The sequence below is a fragment of the Elephas maximus genome, chromosome 5 (assembly GCF_024166365.1).
Source record: "Elephas maximus indicus isolate mEleMax1 chromosome 5, mEleMax1 primary haplotype, whole genome shotgun sequence".
NCBI lineage: Eukaryota > Metazoa > Chordata > Mammalia > Proboscidea > Elephantidae > Elephas > Elephas maximus.
In genome coordinates, this window is record NC_064823.1 from 84,697,645 (window position 1) to 84,714,756 (window position 17,112).

The following is a 17,112-nucleotide window of genomic DNA, read 5'->3' on the forward strand; positions in this document are numbered from 1 at the left end:
GGTTTCTTCACCAGGAGAATCGGGGTGTGGTAGGGAGATTGGCATGGCTGGATCAATCCATGCTTCAGGAACTTGCCTAGCACCTTCTGGAGCCCACCTTTTGCTTCTTGCCTGATGGGATAGTGTCGCAGGCAGGGGACGGGAGCCCTGTTTTTGAGCCAGATTCTAACAGATTGGGCAGAGACTGCCAGTCCTGGGAGTCCGTCAGTCCACGCACCGGGATCTTTTCCCAGTCTTTTTCTAGGGAGAATTTTTCACCATGGGGCCTTCGGTTATCAGCGAGGAATGCCTGTAAAGCCCATGCTTGTTCTGGGGGGTACACTTACCTCAACTGCTGGTGAGGCCAGTGTGACCTGGGCCTGTAATTTGGTTAGGATATCTCACCTGAGCAGGGGGATAGGGCATCCTGGGATATACAGGAAGCTATGCACCAATTAGTGGGCCCCTGCTTTGCAGGTGAGGGGTTTCAAGAAATTCCATTTTTCTGGTTGCCCTGTAACCTTACAACTTGAGTTGTTTTCTTAGATAGAGGGGCGGGGGCTTGATTCAAGACCGAGTGGGTGGCGCTGGTGTCCAGTAAGAGCTCAACTTTTTCTCCCCCCACTTGCAGGGTTACACAGGGTTCTTTGGGGAAGATTTTAACTGACCCCTTAAGGGGGTCAGTTGTATTCCCTAGGCCCTGTCACTGTGAATGTGTGTCTTGACTCACCATCTAGTATTCTCCCTTCACATTCCCTCTATACCTTCTTCTCCGGGGACATTCTCATTACCAGTGGCCCTCCTGTTTGGAATATGCACACTAGTTTGGGCCCAAAGGGGGGCAGCCTCTTGGTGCTCTGGGCTTCTCTGGCTGGACTCTAGGCTCTCTCCCCAGCATCAGGAAACTTGGATCTGTACCGTAGGTGCTGGTTGGGTCAGGGCTGCCACGAGGAGGGTGGCCTGCCATCTCATCTTCCGATTTTCTTTTTGTTCAGTGTCCTAGTCCCTGTTGTTAAAAACTTGAAAAGCAATTTCTACCAACTAGAGTATTGGCATACCTGGCCCCCTTTCTACCTTTTGGAGCTTTTGCTTGATGTCTGGAGCACTGTGTCTGATGAAGATCACATTAATCATTTGCCGATTCTCTTCCATTTCTGGATTCAGGTCCATGTGTTGTTGAAAGGCCTAAAAGATTCTCTCAAGAAACTCAGAAGCATTTTCTTTAGGTTTTTGTTCTACTTCATATATTTAAGAGTTTTTTTTGTTTTTGAGCCCCCTGTTTTAGACCTGTTAGTAGACAGTGTCGGTAGCCTCAGCCTGTTCTGTCCTAGTTCCTGATTGAGATCCCAGTTGATGCCCTGCCCTGCTACGACTAAAGGTGCCTCTTGTTTAACTGGGTCCTGTAGGTTCTAGTATGTTCTCGCTCTGCCTGTTGCCTAGCTTTTTCTAGTATCGTTCTCTCTTCTTCTGCTGTAAGGAGGACCTCCATTAGAGCTTGGCAATCTGCTCAGGTGGACTGGTGGGTGTTGAAAACGGAGAACATATCATGCGTCTTTAGGAGGTCTTTCTTTTATGTGGGTAAATTGTTTTTCCAATTAAACAGGTCTGAGGTGGTGAAAGGTATGTGAATGAGAGTATAGCCCTGTGGTTGACTGTCCACAGTGCTCCTGACTTGGGAATTGGCCTCCACTGGTTGAGGATACACAGGTGGCTCCTGGCTGAAAGACAGCCCACTATGGGTGTGGGAGGGGGAGGCTGTCCCTTCTGCTGGGCTTGTTCCCCTTGGCCCACTTAATCCTGTGGCCCGAGCCATACTCCCCGACACTCTAGCCCCTGGTCCTAGATTGGTGGGACCGTTTGGAGGATCTGGGGATAGATGGGTTGATATGGGGGAGGGGCTGAGAGTCCAAGAATGGGATCTTCCTCTGGTTATGTAAGGACGGGGGACCCCTGCTTTTCATTAGGCTTTTGCTTTTCTTCCTTTTGAACAATTATTTTATACTGCTTTTGTAGACCCTTGTCATTACAGAGGGCCATAAAGGTCTGTACATAGAAGATCTCATCCCACGTTTCCTCTCTTTTACAAAATAAATCTACCTCTAAAATGGTGTTGTAAGCTATAGATCCACCAATGAGCCATTTTTTTGGTCCCCTAGTTGGTATTGGGGCCAGGCTACATTACAAAAGAAAATTAATTTCTTTTTCTTTATTCCCTCAGGTTTGAAAAAATCCCAATACTTTAAGACACATCCTAGGGGGGAGTCACAAGCACTGAACTTTTATTCCCCATTTTCTTTAGGTATTTATCACTACTAGATTTCTGCCTCTTATGTTCAATTAGGGGTCGGACACCATAGCCCCTAACCCAAATGAAGTTGGATTCTTAAAAAAAAAAAAACTTGAAGGCTATGGAGGGACTCTCAAGCTTGTCTTCTTGGGTTACTCCCAAACCAAGACCTACATCTACAGCCCAGAGCCAGGGTTAGTAATTCTTGGGATTACAGTCTTCCCAGGAGTGAAAAACCTTTTTCCACATGGACAGGAAATAAAAGACGGAGAGCAAAAAGAGAGCAGAGTGGATACTAGGATGAGAAAGGAGGGAAGAGTGTTCCAAAAAACCACAGAGGGACTCGAACCCCTGGGTCACCAACAGGGCAAGGGCCCCTTTACTAGGCAAGAGTGGGTTCCAGAGGGCCATGACCCCTATTTCCCTCCTTGTTATGGGTCTGGTCATAGGACTGCACTTGGCCACCCTCTTCCTGCCTAATTCCCCAAGACCAGTGGAACAACCTGATCGAGCTCACTTGCCTGAAGTTAGAGGCCTCTGCCGTCTAGTTTCTGTTCTCAAGCTGAGGTGTGGGGACCTGGCAGACTTCATCCCAAGCAGGAATTGCAGTTACCACCCACGACTCCTTACCAATCAAATGAGATTGGGGTGCATCTTAAGGGGTACCGGGGATCCAGATACTCACTGCCTGGGTTTTGCAGTCTGCCATCCCGCTGGAGTCACCAGAATTTGTAACCAAACACCACTTGGGTTCTTGTCCTGTCCTATTAGCTGATTGAAATAAGACGGACAATAATTGTAAGGGGAAGAGAAAGTGGCAAGTTTATTGTCTGCGCATACAAGGAGCAACACAGGGTCTAGGGGCCATAAGGCCATGTCCTCACTGTATGAGGGGGCTGGGGAGCTTTTTGTTTCCAGTGGCATCGGGGGTTGGGTTTGGTACCCAGAACTCTCCACTCTTAGCCCTCTCGTGCCCATATTTGGAGGTCCGGATGTTAGGTCATCTTCCGTTGGATGTCCGTGTGGTGGGACCCCTTGCTTCTAAAATGGAATAGGGTGAAATCATGGGCAGGGAAATATCATTTTTTCCAGTGACAATCAGGTCCAGGGTCAGCTGAAGGATGTGATCTCTTCGATCTGTGCATGCTTCAAGGTGTAGCCTGGGCCAGGTCAATGGATGGAGCCACTACCTACTGTGACTTCCTGAAAAATGTTGGTCAAAAGAGACTCGTGGTTAGCAAGACAAAGAAAAGGGGGGAGGGGGGCGGGGGCGGGTGTTGATTGGGGTTTTCACCAGGCACTAACAAGATGATATTCTGATTGGCTTACTGGTGATTTCTAAAAGTCAAAGGCAGGAGCTTTAAAGTGATTGGTTTAAAGTATCTTTGTTGACTAGTTACTAGTTGGTGATATGTGTGCTTTGTTGATTAGTTACTGCATGGTGAATATAAGGAGTTTCTTGATTGGTTTGATGCTCTTTACATCAAGGCTCCTTGGGAACAAATTGTCAACATTCTTTCTTAATTTGGTTACAAAGAAAAACATTTCCATAGATACGAGATTAATTTTCTACAAGATTAACTGTTGCTAAGGTAAAAGCAAGGAGTCCTGGTGGCTTAGTGGTTAAGAACTCAGCTGCTAACCAAAAGTCTGGCAGTTCAAATCCACCAGCCACTCTTTGGAAACAGCATGGGAGCAGTTCTACTCTGTCGTATAGGGTCCCTAGGAACTGGAACCGACTTGATGGCACCTAAAAACAAATCAAAAGGCAAAAGCAAATTTCAAAATGGGGTCGGGTCCAAACTTGAACCAATCACTTCAGATATGCCAGAAATCTCTATTTTAAAGCCCTTACATATTCCCTCCTTATTATTAAGGATTTCAAGGGAAATTCTTTGATCACTTTATTAACCACCACTGAAAAGAGTGCTTTTTTCTGCATGGACTTTAGGTTTATGATTTTTTAGGATGGCTGTTTGCTTTAACAAGCCTTTAAGACTCAAGACACTGACATTCGAGTAGCTGTTGTGTTCATCATGCATTGACTTAGTATTCTGATATCATTTAAGTGGCCATTTCTTTTGGTAAGCATTTAAGACACCAGATGCTATGATGTGGAAATGTAGCCGAGTATCATCTGATGTCTTCACCACACCATAGCATTGACCCCTTCCTTCCGTGGTTTTGTATGTTAGGTTTTGTGTGGGGAAAGGCCATCTTGAAGGAATGATCTGGCATCTGAAAAGCAAGTTTAGAGATTGAGCTCGAATCTGTCTGAAAGGTTGGTACTTTCAATGTACAGTGTTCTTTTCATAGGTATTAAATTGGGTTTCTATAACATTTGTAAAACATTTCATGTAACATTTACTTATTCCTAAAACAACAGTTGTCATAAGTACCGGTAAACTAGTGAATAAAACAGAGTGAATCCAAGGTCTCACTCCCGTAGGTAACCAACTGAAGATACTAAAAAAGGGAGCATTGGGCATAGGGGACACATGGAGTCAGGTAGCTTTCTGGCCTGTTTGTTTAACGTCTTTTTTTTTTTAAACCTCTCCTGATGTATTTATCCATGTGCAGCAGGAGATGTTATCGATGGTACAGACTTCTCCTTGCTGTGTCAGGAGGAAATCAAGGGTTTTTCTATTATCTAGTACCATTTTGGATAGGGAATTTAAAGATTTCTTTTGGGTGGCCGTTCCATCAGCAACATTATTAGCTATTTTCTCCATGGTGGCTGACAGGTTATGAATGGATCTTTCAAGTCTGGCGATACCATAAACCGGTAGGAGGGCTTGGAGGAACACCTATCCTTTTCCTGACTTTTCTACTATAGGATTTTTATCATGCCCAACAATTTTACTTCATGATTGGGAGAGGAGTTTTAAATTATTTGTTTAATGTATACTTTTATTGTGAGAATGGCAGGTTAGTGGGACTCTGAAAGTCTCCAGCGTGTATTGGCCATTCATAGTGCATCCATTTAAACAGGGTAAGGCCCAAGTAAAAGGCTTAGCATTAGGATCTTTATCTAGATAATCTGATCCCCCATGCAAGAACACATACCCGTAAGGGGCACAAATTATTCCCATTCCCATTAGGGAAACAGGAAAGGGAATAGTCCAATTTGCTTTTTTAAAGCCATTTTTTAATAAGGGAGTTATTACAAATAAACAAGCTTCCTAATTCTGATTTTTTTTTTCAAGACAATAGCAAATAAGGGCCTCTGAATTCTGATAATTACAAAATTGCACTAAAGCAATAAAACATCTATCATTACTGACAAAAACGGATAAGACGTCCATTACCATAAACAACACCAAGACAGGTGAATACATGGGTAAGATAAAAACAAGGTACAGAGGATAAATAGGGAAATGAGAGGGATGCCATAACCTGACACAGATGGCTCATTTGGCTTCAGCACTTGTATTGACAGTGGCAGCAAATATGAAGTTATAGTTGAAAATTGATAAAACTGAAGGATCAGAATTATCATCTACAATTTGTGGGGAAGGATGACCAATCCAACATTTAATTAAATACCTGCCCTTGCCACCGATTGGGCAAGTTTACAAAGGCATTTTTATGCCAAGTCTCAATGGGATTATGAATATGAGAAAGAGATACTTTGAGAAAAACTTCATAATGAAGAAAATTTGCCTTTAAAAAGTATATAAGAGCAAAAAGTATATTAATTACAGCAATAAGGAAGCATGCTCCTCCAGGTATTGGCATAAAGAATGATAAAATTATTGATGGGAGGGAAAACAGAAAAATGGTTTAACGCTAAAGACAAAGAGGTATATGAGGACTTCCACATTTATGTGTGAGACAAAGATGAGAAATAAAACAATAATAAATTTCTTACTAGTCAATAAAGACTAACTTAAAAAACAGAGCTACTTTAAAGGCTATAAATATTAAGCAGAGTGAAATAAGCTCGAGTTGACATACAGGGTTATTAAAATTACCATAAGATGATTTTACACAATTTCCGGCCAATATGGCACCATAGACAGAAGCACCACACTGTCCCTCCACAGCAAAGACCCAAAAAACTAAGTAAAACAGAGACAAGTATCATTCCCGGAACCTGAAGTACCAAATGAAGAGGTAGAGAACTTAGCTAAACACCAAATGGAATAAGAAACTGACAGAGGACGGAGAGTGAGGACAGATGAGCGCAGAGCGCCCTGTCAGCTAATGCAGCACTGATCTGCCATCTTGGACTCCAGTTGGGGATCAGCAGAGAGGGAGCATGGGAAAGGAGCTTCGTGGAACTCCCAGCAGGAGACAGAGAACCCAGTAACCAGTGATGCATGCTTTTCCACCCCCTATTCTCTCCCTGCTGCTCTACCTCCGAGCTTCCTGGCTTACTGCGCTGGCTCAGCCAGCCAGGAAGTGCAGTGTCCATGCCGCTTGGATTTGCCCCACCCATGTGGGCAGGGAGTACAAGAAAGCATCTTCAGGAAGTTTCCAGCAGGAGACAGACCACCCCAGTAAGGAGCAATATATGCTTTCTGAGCCACCCCTTGCCCCCCTTTCAAAGTCCTCTACTTCTCGTCAGCTGCAGTCTCTTGGCTGGGAGGCAACTGCTTTGGCCTCAGGCTGCTTAGATTCGCCCTACCCACACTGGCTGGGCCCCTAAGCTGGTACTGATCTTTTCCGTCTCTTTTGGTTTCTTTTGTGCCTCCTACCACCTCCCCCTCATTTCTCTGGAACACCTGGCTCCATGTGCCATCTTTGCTTCTTCTTGAAAGGCTGTGAAGCCATGCTCGACTCCCCCAGCCCACAATACCATGCTGGTGGGATCCCTGGAGCTTTTTCTCCACCTTGTTTTGCCTTGTTCCGTTTTGTTTGTTTGTTTTCTTTTCCTTCTCACAGCGTGGGAGCCCCTTCTAGCCAGGCGCACTGCACAGCATAGGAGCCCTGCCCCAATCTGTGCAGCCACGTAGTTCAGATCCCTGGGGACATTTCTCCTTTTCTTTCTCTCTCTTTTTCCCATTCTATCTTCTTCGTTTCTCAGTTCTCATCTCTCTACACTTATCTTCTTTTCCTGGCTCCTGCATACCTGGTGCTGTGTGACATCTATACCCCCTCTAGCCACACTTAACTGTACAGCACGGGAGCCACTTCCCTGGTCTTAGCAGCCCCACGAGTGGGACTCCAAGACTTCTGGGGGCTTTTCTGTTCCAAATTTTTATCTAGTTATTTTTTTTTCTTTCCTTTTCCCTTTTTCTTTTTTTGCTTTTCTTCATTTCTCATTATCTCGTGTGTCCACTCCAGTGGCAAGCTCCCTTAGCACTCTTTTTTTTCTCTTTCTTTGCTTGCTTGTTTGTTTTTGGCTCCTGTTTTTCTCTCCTCTCCTTTTTTCCATAATCCTTTTAGCTCCACATATCACAGCCTCCCCCCTCTTTCCTGCCTACCTGCACCGTGCACTAAACATCACACCTCTGAGCAGCACAGTGCTGGAACCTGCCCAACACTGATTGCTGGCTCTCCCTGTCAGCCCTATTATGTGCCATAAACAACCCATCCCAGCCCCTTCCCTTCAGCTGGACCTGCCCCACTGCACCATAGCTGAATGACTGGCCGTGCCCATTGGACAAGGAGATGAAAAGTATCATGACTACATTCAATCAAACAACAAAGAATGCACAGCCCCCCTGCTCAGACATAACCAAACAAAAAATCAGAACAAAGCAAACAAATCTACAATCAAGAAATGAAGAAAATAACTACTGAATGTCCCAGAGGCAGTAGACAATATGAAAACATACTTAAAAACAGGACAGAATGGGTCCAGTAGGCAACCAAAATAAAATACTAGATGACTTTCCAGCAGAAGAAAAGGCACTAGAACTACTAGATAGGGAATTCAAATCTCTAATATACAGAGCAATCCAAAAGTTGAATCAAAAAGCAGACAAAAATGAGGAAAAAATAGACAAACTTTTGGAAAAGACAGAATTCATCAAAAATACAGACAAAAAATGGAACAATTCAGGAAAGTAATACAGGAACAAAATGCCAAAATAAATTCACAACTAAAAATCATTCAAAAACAACAATTGGAAATGCAAAAGATAAACAAGATTTCAGAAATGGAGAGTGTCGTAGAAGGGGCTGAGGAGCAGGTTTGAAATGATGGAAGACAGAATCAACAAAATTGAAGACAAACACTTGGATACAACTCTGAGGAAAAATCAGAACAAAGAAAAATGAAGAAACTGCAAATTATGTGGGATACAATCAAAAGCAAAAATTTGCAAGTGATCGAAGTTCCAGAACAGGGAGAGAAAACAGAAAAAACAGGATCATTGAAGATTTGCTGATAGAAAACTTCCATAATATCATGAATGATGAAAAGCTGACCATCCAAGAAGCTCAGTGAACCCCATATAGGATGGACCCCAAAAGAAAAACACCAAGGCATATCATAATCACACTCGATAAAATCAAAGAAAAAAAAAAATCCTGCGAGCAGCTTGGAAAAAGCAAAAAGCCCCATTGAGAGGAGAAACAATAAGACTAAACTCTGATTATTCAGCAGAAACCGTGCAGACAAGAAGGCAATGGGATGACGTATATAAACCTAGAAAGAAAAAAATTGCCAAGAAAGAATATGTCCCGCAAAACATTTGTTCAAACGTGATGGTGAAATTAGGACATTTCAGATAAATAGAAATTAAGAGAATATGTAAAAGCCAAACTAAACTTACAAGAACTATTAAAGGGAGTCCTTTGGTCTGAGAACAAGCATCAGACCAGAGCCCAAATCTAGGACACAAGATTGTACCAGCCAGATACCAACGTAGGAGATGAACTCTCAAGGACTATCCAAAACCAAAACAATTACAACAGGGAACTGGACAACAGTGTCAGAACAATAAAAGGGAATAAATGATATAAGTATAGAACTTTCTAATGGAGAAGAATGCAAAGCGATACCAAGTAATAATTGGACAGTGTCATAGAAGGGGCTGAGGAGCAAGTTTGAAATGATGGAAGACAGAATCAGTGAAATTGAAGACAAACACTTGGATACAACTGTTTGATGAAAAATCAGAAAAAAGAACAAAGATAAATGAAGAAACCCTGTGAATTATGTGGGATACAATCAAAAGCAAACCTAGGAAGATAAGTGTAAATTTCAAGGTAACCACAAAGAAAGTTAACAAACCTACTCATCAAAATAAAGAAGAAAAACAAAGTCTCAATAAAAACAAAATCCACAAAAACAGAAGAAATGGAAAAGGAATCCACAAAGAAAAGGAACTCAGCACAGGATAGTAAGAGGAATAAAAAAAACGTTAGCACCGCAAAAAAAAAAAAAAAAAAATTACAAAATGACAGCAATAAACTCAATGATTAACAACAACGATGAATCTATGAAGCATCTTATAACATGGATGCATCTGGAGGACATTATGCTGCGTGTAATATGTCAATCACAAAAGGATAAATATTGCATGAGACCACTACTGTAAAAACTCATGAAAAGGTTAACATACAAAAAGAAACAATGTTTAATTGTTACAAGGGAGGTGAGGGGTAGGGGTGGAAAAACAGTTAATAGACAAAAGATAAGTGATAACTTTGGCGAAGGGTAAGATAGTACACAATACTGGGGAAGCCAGCACAACCAGTGCAAGGCAAGGCCACCGTAGCTCCACAGACACATCCAAACTCCCTGAGCAACCGAATTGCTGGGCTGAGGGCTGTGGGGACCATAGTCTCAGGGAACATCTAGCTCAATTGGCATAACAGAGTGTATAAAGAAAATGTCCTACATTCTACTTTGGTGAGTAGTGTCTGGGGTCTTAAAAGCCTGTGAGCAGCCATCTAGGATATTTCACTTGTCTCACCCTGTCAGGAGCAAGGAAGAATGAAGAAAACTAAAGACACAAGGAAAAGATTAGTCCAAAGAACTAATGGACCACATCTACCACAGCCTCCACTAGACTGAGCGCAGTACAACTAGATGGTACCCAGCTACCACTACTGACTGCTCAGACAGGGATCACAAGAGAGGGTCCCAGACACAGCTGGAGAAAAATGTAGAACAAAATCCTAACTCAAAAAGAAAGACCAGACTTGCTGGCCTGACAGAGACTGAAGAAACCCTGAGAGTATGACCCCCAGACACCCTTTCAGCTCAGTAACGTGGCCACTCCTGAGGTTCACCCTTCAGCCAAAGATTGAACAGACCCATGAACAAAGCAAGACTGGAGGGGCACACCAGTCCTGGGGCAGGGACAGGAGGGCAGGAAGGAACAGGAAAGCTGGTAATAGGGAACCCAGAGTTGAGAAGGGGGAATGTTGACATGCGTGGTGTTGTGTAACCAGTGTGATACAACAATGTGTGTACTGACTGATGAGAAACTAGTTTGTTCTGTAAACCTTTATCTAAAATTCAATTAAAAAAAAAAGGAGGGGGGAGATGGTTTTACAAATGTGTAATAGTTAAAAAAGGACAAGGAGTCTGAAGATCAGAAAATCAAGTATGAAAAGTCCAAACTTTGTAGCATTCTGCCCGAATCTTGTTCTGCAGTCTTGGGTTCAGTTGTCTATCTCCGGTATAGTCATCTTCTTCTGGTCATTGAGGCATTTAAATTTCAATTTGAATCCTTTAGTCCTTTAGTAGATTGGACAATCCAGATAAGGGCCATGATCCTTTTTAATTGGGGGAGATGAATCTAAGTTTTAACTTCATGTAATTTAGTAGCGCAAGGATTAGTAAGAACAACCAGGTAAAGCCCCTTCCATTGAGGCTCAAGAAAAATTTTCAATTGTTTCCTTTTCTAGATAACATAATCTCCAGTTTGAATATAGGATAATTTAGATAGTTCTTGCTTTTGACTATCAAAAGCTTCTTTAACTTGTGAAAAATGTTCTTTAGACTATTGGATTAAGGGCTTACAATATGGGAACAAATCATATTGAATTAGTTTTGATTAAAGGCATGTTGTCTGATAGGGGAGGGCCATTGGCTGTCCAGTAATAATTTCAAAAGGAGTCACTTTGAGAAGTCTAAATGGAATAGTCTTCAAATTTAAAAGGACTAGAGGCAACACTTCAGTCCAGGGCAACTGTAAGGATGTGGAAATTTTGGCTAGTTGAGTTTTTATCATACCATTAGTTTTTTTCAAGTAGACCAGAAGATTGAGGATGATAAGGATAATGAAGTTTTTGAAAAATGGGAAAGATTTCTTTAATTATTTGCCAGTAAAATGGGTTCCTCGGTCCCAGGTGAGGATAATATTCTCAAGAAGTTTCTTAATTACAAGGGCAGCAGTAGTTTGATGACTAGGGAAAACCTGTACACAGTGGGAAAATCTATAAATTATTATTAATACAAACATAATTATTTGAGGATGGGAGCTGAATAAAATCTATTTGCCACTCAAGAATTGGTCCTGAAGGCAGAGGAAAATTTCCCAGGTGCAGCTCTAAAAGCTCTGCCTAAATTATATTGTGGGCAAATAGGATATTGACAAGTCGCTTGTTCAGAGGTTTCATAAAAGTACTCTCATTAATATTTCTTCAAAATTTCTGTCATCTTTCTCTTCCTGAATGGGTATTCATGTGCAGTGCCTCCAGTACAGAGGTTTACAAAGACTAAGCTCTCATTAGGGTCCATCCATATCCCAGAGGTAGAATACTGGGAGCATCCATATTTTTCCATTTCTCTGTTTTGTCATGTGGGGGTTGATTTTTTATATTCCTACACATTTTTTAAGGCAACTCTTTCAGGCCTGGAGGGGTTTTCTATAAGCATGTTAAAAGGTTGTTTGTCATCTAAAACAGTGCCCCGATGTGAGGAAGCACACATAACCATTAAAAGCTTGTGAGGAGCATTGACATGATTGAAACAGGGAGTGTGATTTTTAAAACTGTGAGAACATGGTTTACAACAGCAGAAAAATCTCCCCATCAATGGGCTTCTGAAGCCTAATTAGTTCATTTGCCATTATTCTCTGTATTATCATGCAGATAATTTCAAACCATTGGGACATGTAAGCACTCTGGCAAACTGAGTTTATAATTAGGCCTGATCCACAATCCAGTGGTTGAATTCTGATGCCAGCTGGCCTGCTTCCATTCTTTAATTTCTTCTGTGGGAGTTAACTATTGGTGTTTAAAAAGTGACTTAGAAATTCCTTTCGGATTAAATTTTGGTGGACATTTTACAGGTGCCATATTTACAGGTGTCAACTTTTTTTATTTACAGGTGTTATAACTATTATTTACATTCATTCCCTCCTTTACATCATGGTCACAAGTAAGGTTATCGTGATCATGAACGAGGGTATTGTTCTTAGAGGGCAGCTGGGGAGTGGCCTGTTAGCCGCTCTATTGGATTGGTTATTATCTTTAATTTTTTTTTTTTTTTTTTGAACCTCTTTAGGTTGATGGGCTTCAATTTTAATAACAGCAATCTTGGAGAGGAGCAAAAGGACTTCTAAGAGGTCTGCCGTTAAATGGCTATTTTTATTTGGGCCTCAAAAGAGTTTAGGAACCCCCTCTGTTTCTATAAAATACCAAAATCATGAGTAATTTTGAATCACACTCAAGTCCCTAAAAACATTTACCAACTGTCTAGAAGTGAATTTACATGTGAGCACGATCACTTCCACTTGGGCTAAAGTGACTTCAGGGAGGGTTCCATTCTTGAGGATTTTTGTAGATGTGGTCAAAGTATAAGTTCCTGGTAATGAGAGCTAGTAGGTTCAGGTTTTTAAAATGACCTGTTAATAAATAAAACTAAATTAGGATTTGGTTATGGGGTTTCTTGTAAATCTTGTCTAGGAGATGAAAGTTGTTTTATAAAATTTAAACAATTATGGGGAGGATGGTTATGTTTATTGGGTGGTGGTAACAATGTGGCTGGGTTTAAAGAGGTTATAGTATGTAATCAAATATCGCTGTTGTTAGGTGTGATCAAGTCAGTTCTGACTCATAACAATGCTATGTACAACACTGGCTGGTCCTGCACCATCCTCACAATTGTTGCTGTGTTTGCGTCCATTGTTGCAGCCACTGTGTCATTTCATCTCGTTGACTGTTTTCCTCTTTTTCAGTTACCCTCTAGTTCACCAAGCATGATGTCTATCATTGATTAAATTGTGTCCCCCCAAAATGTGTGTCAACTTGGCTAGTCCGTGATTCCCAGTATCGTGTGATTGTTCCCCATTTTGTCATCCGATGTGATTTTCCTATGTGTTGTAAATCCTACCTCTATGATGTTAATGAGGTGGGATTAATGGCAGTTATCTTCATGAGGTAAGACTCAATCTACAAATTTAGGCTGTTTTAAGTCACTCTTTTGAGACATAAAAGAGAGAAGTAAGCAGAGGGACTTGGAGACTCAATACTACCAAGAAAGTAGAGCCGGAGTGTGTGTCCATTGGAGCTGGGGTCCCCATGCTGAGAAGCTCCTAGAGCAGGGGAAGATTGATGACGAGGACCTTCCCCCAGTGCCAACACAGAAAGAAAGCCTTCCCCTGGAGCTGACACCCTGAATTCAGACTTCTGGCCTCCTAGACTGTGAGATGATAAATATCTCTTTGTTAAAGCCATCCACTTATGGCATTTCTGTTACAGCAGCACTAGATAACCAAGACAGTGTCCTTCTCCAAGGACTGGTCCCTCCTGATAACATATCCAAAGTTCGTGAGACAAAGTCTCACCATCCTCACTTCTAAGGAGTATTCTGGCAGTACTTCTTCCAAGATAGATTTGATCATTCTCCTGGCAGTCCATGATATATTCAGTATTCTTTGCCAACACCATAATTCAAAGGCACCAATTCTTCTTCAGTCTTCCTCATTCTTTGTTCACTTAGAAGCAGCTAAAAGAAGAACTTCATGAGAAGTCATTTTGTTGACTGAGAGATGTTGAATCGGTGTTGAATTTAAAATGGTTAACATTGTATGAGGGATGTAAACATCAAGAAAGAGAAATTTAACTATATTTGCTGAGGTCTCAATTAGCCTAGTGGTTGCAGCAACTGCTTTAAGGCAAGGGTCAGGGTATCTTCTAGTAACAGGGTCTAACTGGATAATATAATAGCTAATGGGCTTTCAGAAAGTTGAAAGGAGTCAGGTTTGGGACTTTTTAAATTTTTTCAGTGTCTGGGTTTCTTGTAATAAAAGCAGACGTTAGCCCCAAACTTATTGTTATTTCCAGGGCTTCTTTTATAAAATAGGAATTTCTTGCTTGGCTGGGTTTGTGGCTATGGGTGTAAAGCCATTAATTTACTTGTCTTAGCAGTTTGTTTAGTTTCTATGGTTGAGTTAGTTCATGAGCCAAACCTGTTAGCTCAGCAACAGGAGTGATTTTTCAGTTAAGCTGATTCCTTTTTATTGAAGCTGAAAGTTTAAAATTAAGGCAGCATAAATACCCTTATTTTTAGTTTTCATGCAAGAATTAATTTTTATCCAATGTACTATAGGAGTAAAGGTTTTACTAAGAATCTCAAGTAAGTTCCATTTTTTCTGGGCTTCTTTAAGCATTTTCTCAGGTGTCATGTTGGGATTTAAAGAAGACTAGCCTGGGCACCTTTTCAGCTAGCATGCTCTAATCATATTTGAGCTTCTCCAGGACTCACTAGCATGTGTACTAATTGATATAGGGGCAGGAAGGTAAGAATGGGTAAAAAGGAATGGCTTCTGGAAGGGCAGGGAAAGGTAGAAAGAGCATCACCAGATAAGTAGCCAGTGAGGTTTCAGAGCTCTGACATTGTAATCAAAAAAAAAAAAAAAAAAAAATCCATTCAGTCTGTTTCGAAATAGTGTTCTGCAGAGAGGCAAATTTGCTGTTTGATACCTCCTGGAAGCTTCCAAATATTAATTATTAAAGGGATTCCATTGTATTAATTAGGGAATATTTGGCCTCTAATTTACTGTGCAAAATGCCTCACAAGGGTCACTTTCCTAGATTTCAAATGTAAGTACATGCCAGCAGTTAATACACAAAACTGAACTGGGGCCATAATACTTCGTCATATGAGCTACAGTAGACCTTGGAGGGGTCTTGCATCAGTTTTGGATTGGCATTCCCTGTCTCTTAAGAGATTGCTTACTAAGTAAACATGTGTTAACCTGATGCACAATAGCTTGTGTGTTTTACCCGAAATACATGCTGGAAGAAAGAAAAGAAGAAGAAAAAGGATTCAGATGAACTGACACCTATTGGCCACTAGATGTAAGTCCAGTCAAACTAAACTTGACAACAATCTGAAAGTGAGAGAAAGGGAGTTTCAGAACATGGCTGGCAGTAGCAAGTTAGATGTTGGCCCCACCAAACTTAATTTGGGAAGAAACTCAGCATCACACTCCAGAGGTGAACAGAATTGAAAGTAAAGTAAAAAGACAGACAATAAATCTCTCAGAGCTGTTGGTGGTTGAGAGGGTTTACCTCTGGTGTGTCCCAAGAATTCATGGAGACAGTTGTGGATGCAAGAGGCCTGTGCTGATACCAAAGCTGGTCGAGTCTGCAAATTTTCAGGAATGTGGAAGAGATAAAGCTCCTTTGGCTCCTGCCTGGTTTGCCAAAAAATGCCATAGAGTAAAGATGCATTCTCTATTTAAAGTGAAATCAAAAGAGATTTATTGGAAGGAAAGACAATTCAAATTGGGAAGACACTGAGTCCCACAATGTGAAATGAAGCACACTCTGAGAAGTTACAGGCATTCAAGCAATGTTTATTTTGTTAAACCAGGAACTAACAATATAATATTCTGATTGGCTTACTAGTGATTTGTAAAAGTCAAAGGAGGGTTAACAAAAGCAGGGGCTTTACAGTGATTGTTTTAAAGAATCTTCGTTGACTAGTTACTACTTGGTGATATGTGTGCTTTGTTGGTTAGTTACTGCATGGTGATTGTAGGGATATTTTTGATTGATTTGTAACTGTTTGCATCAAGGCTCCTTGGGAACAAACTGACAACATTCTTTCTTAACTTGGTTACAAAGAAAAACATTTCCATAGATACAAAATTAAGTTTCTACAAGACTAACAGTTGCTAAGGCAAAGGTAAAGGTTCAAAATGGGGTTGGGTCCAAACCTGAACAAACCGTTTCAGATATGCTGGGCACCTCTATCTTAAAAGCCTCTACACACTCCAGAACCAGGGGCCAATCTCTCAAGCTGAAAACATGTCTGCAAGCAACATGATGCTCAAGCCAGCATCAAGGAAACAAACAAACAAAAAAGTCTCAAAGCATTCCTATCATTCTGCAAGTCTTTGCCCTGCTGCCATGATCCCTTGGCTGTTCTCACCAGCACCTACAAGGTGAGCTCTGCCGTTTTCTGCATGATTTTTTACTTTCTCTGTGGGAGGAGGGGAGCATGGAACTTCCTACTTCACCATCTTCGTTCTCGTATCTGCTGTAAATTAGTATTGAAAGCACCCAGTTCACATCTGGGTTTGATAACCCTGTAAAATTCCTGCCCAGGCTGGGCTATCTTATGATCACATTCATGGAAGCACCACATCTTAGTACACACTTATCCTCTCTTCTTGTCTTCTTATCCTATATTCTTTATCAGTTTGCAAAGAATCAAACCTCTCTTATTGTCTTCTTCCTCTCCCTTTTACCCTTTTTTTTTTCCCTTTGATCCCTACTCCCATTCTAGAAGACACAGAACATAGCCCCAAATGCCAATCTCATGGTAGAACTGCATTTCAGTAGGAGACTCAGGGGCAATAGCCTCTGGCACAATCTTGCTTTGGCTCTTGGATGAAAACCCTAGACAAGAATGTGCTGTAATTTATTTCAGCATCACCTGATTTTGAACTGGCCAAAGAATGCCACTGCCTTAGCAATTTATAGAG

At 41.4% G+C, this 17,112-nt stretch overlaps 1 protein-coding gene across 2 annotated transcripts in view; it reads left to right on the plus strand.

Annotated features, from left to right (window-relative positions):
• The window catches only part of LOC126077091 (cytochrome c oxidase assembly protein COX18, mitochondrial), a 124,030-nt gene that overhangs the window by 85,020 nt on the left and 21,898 nt on the right, over positions 1 to 17,112 (plus strand). The window contains exon 11 of one of the 2 annotated variants that reach the window (XM_049886062.1): positions 4,462 to 9,618. The exons of the other annotated variant lie outside the window; for it this stretch is intronic. The gene's annotated coding sequence lies outside the window, so the exon portion shown is untranslated. Of the gene's footprint in view, positions 1 to 4,461; positions 9,619 to 17,112 lie in introns of those variants that run through there. 2 annotated transcript variants of the gene reach the window in all.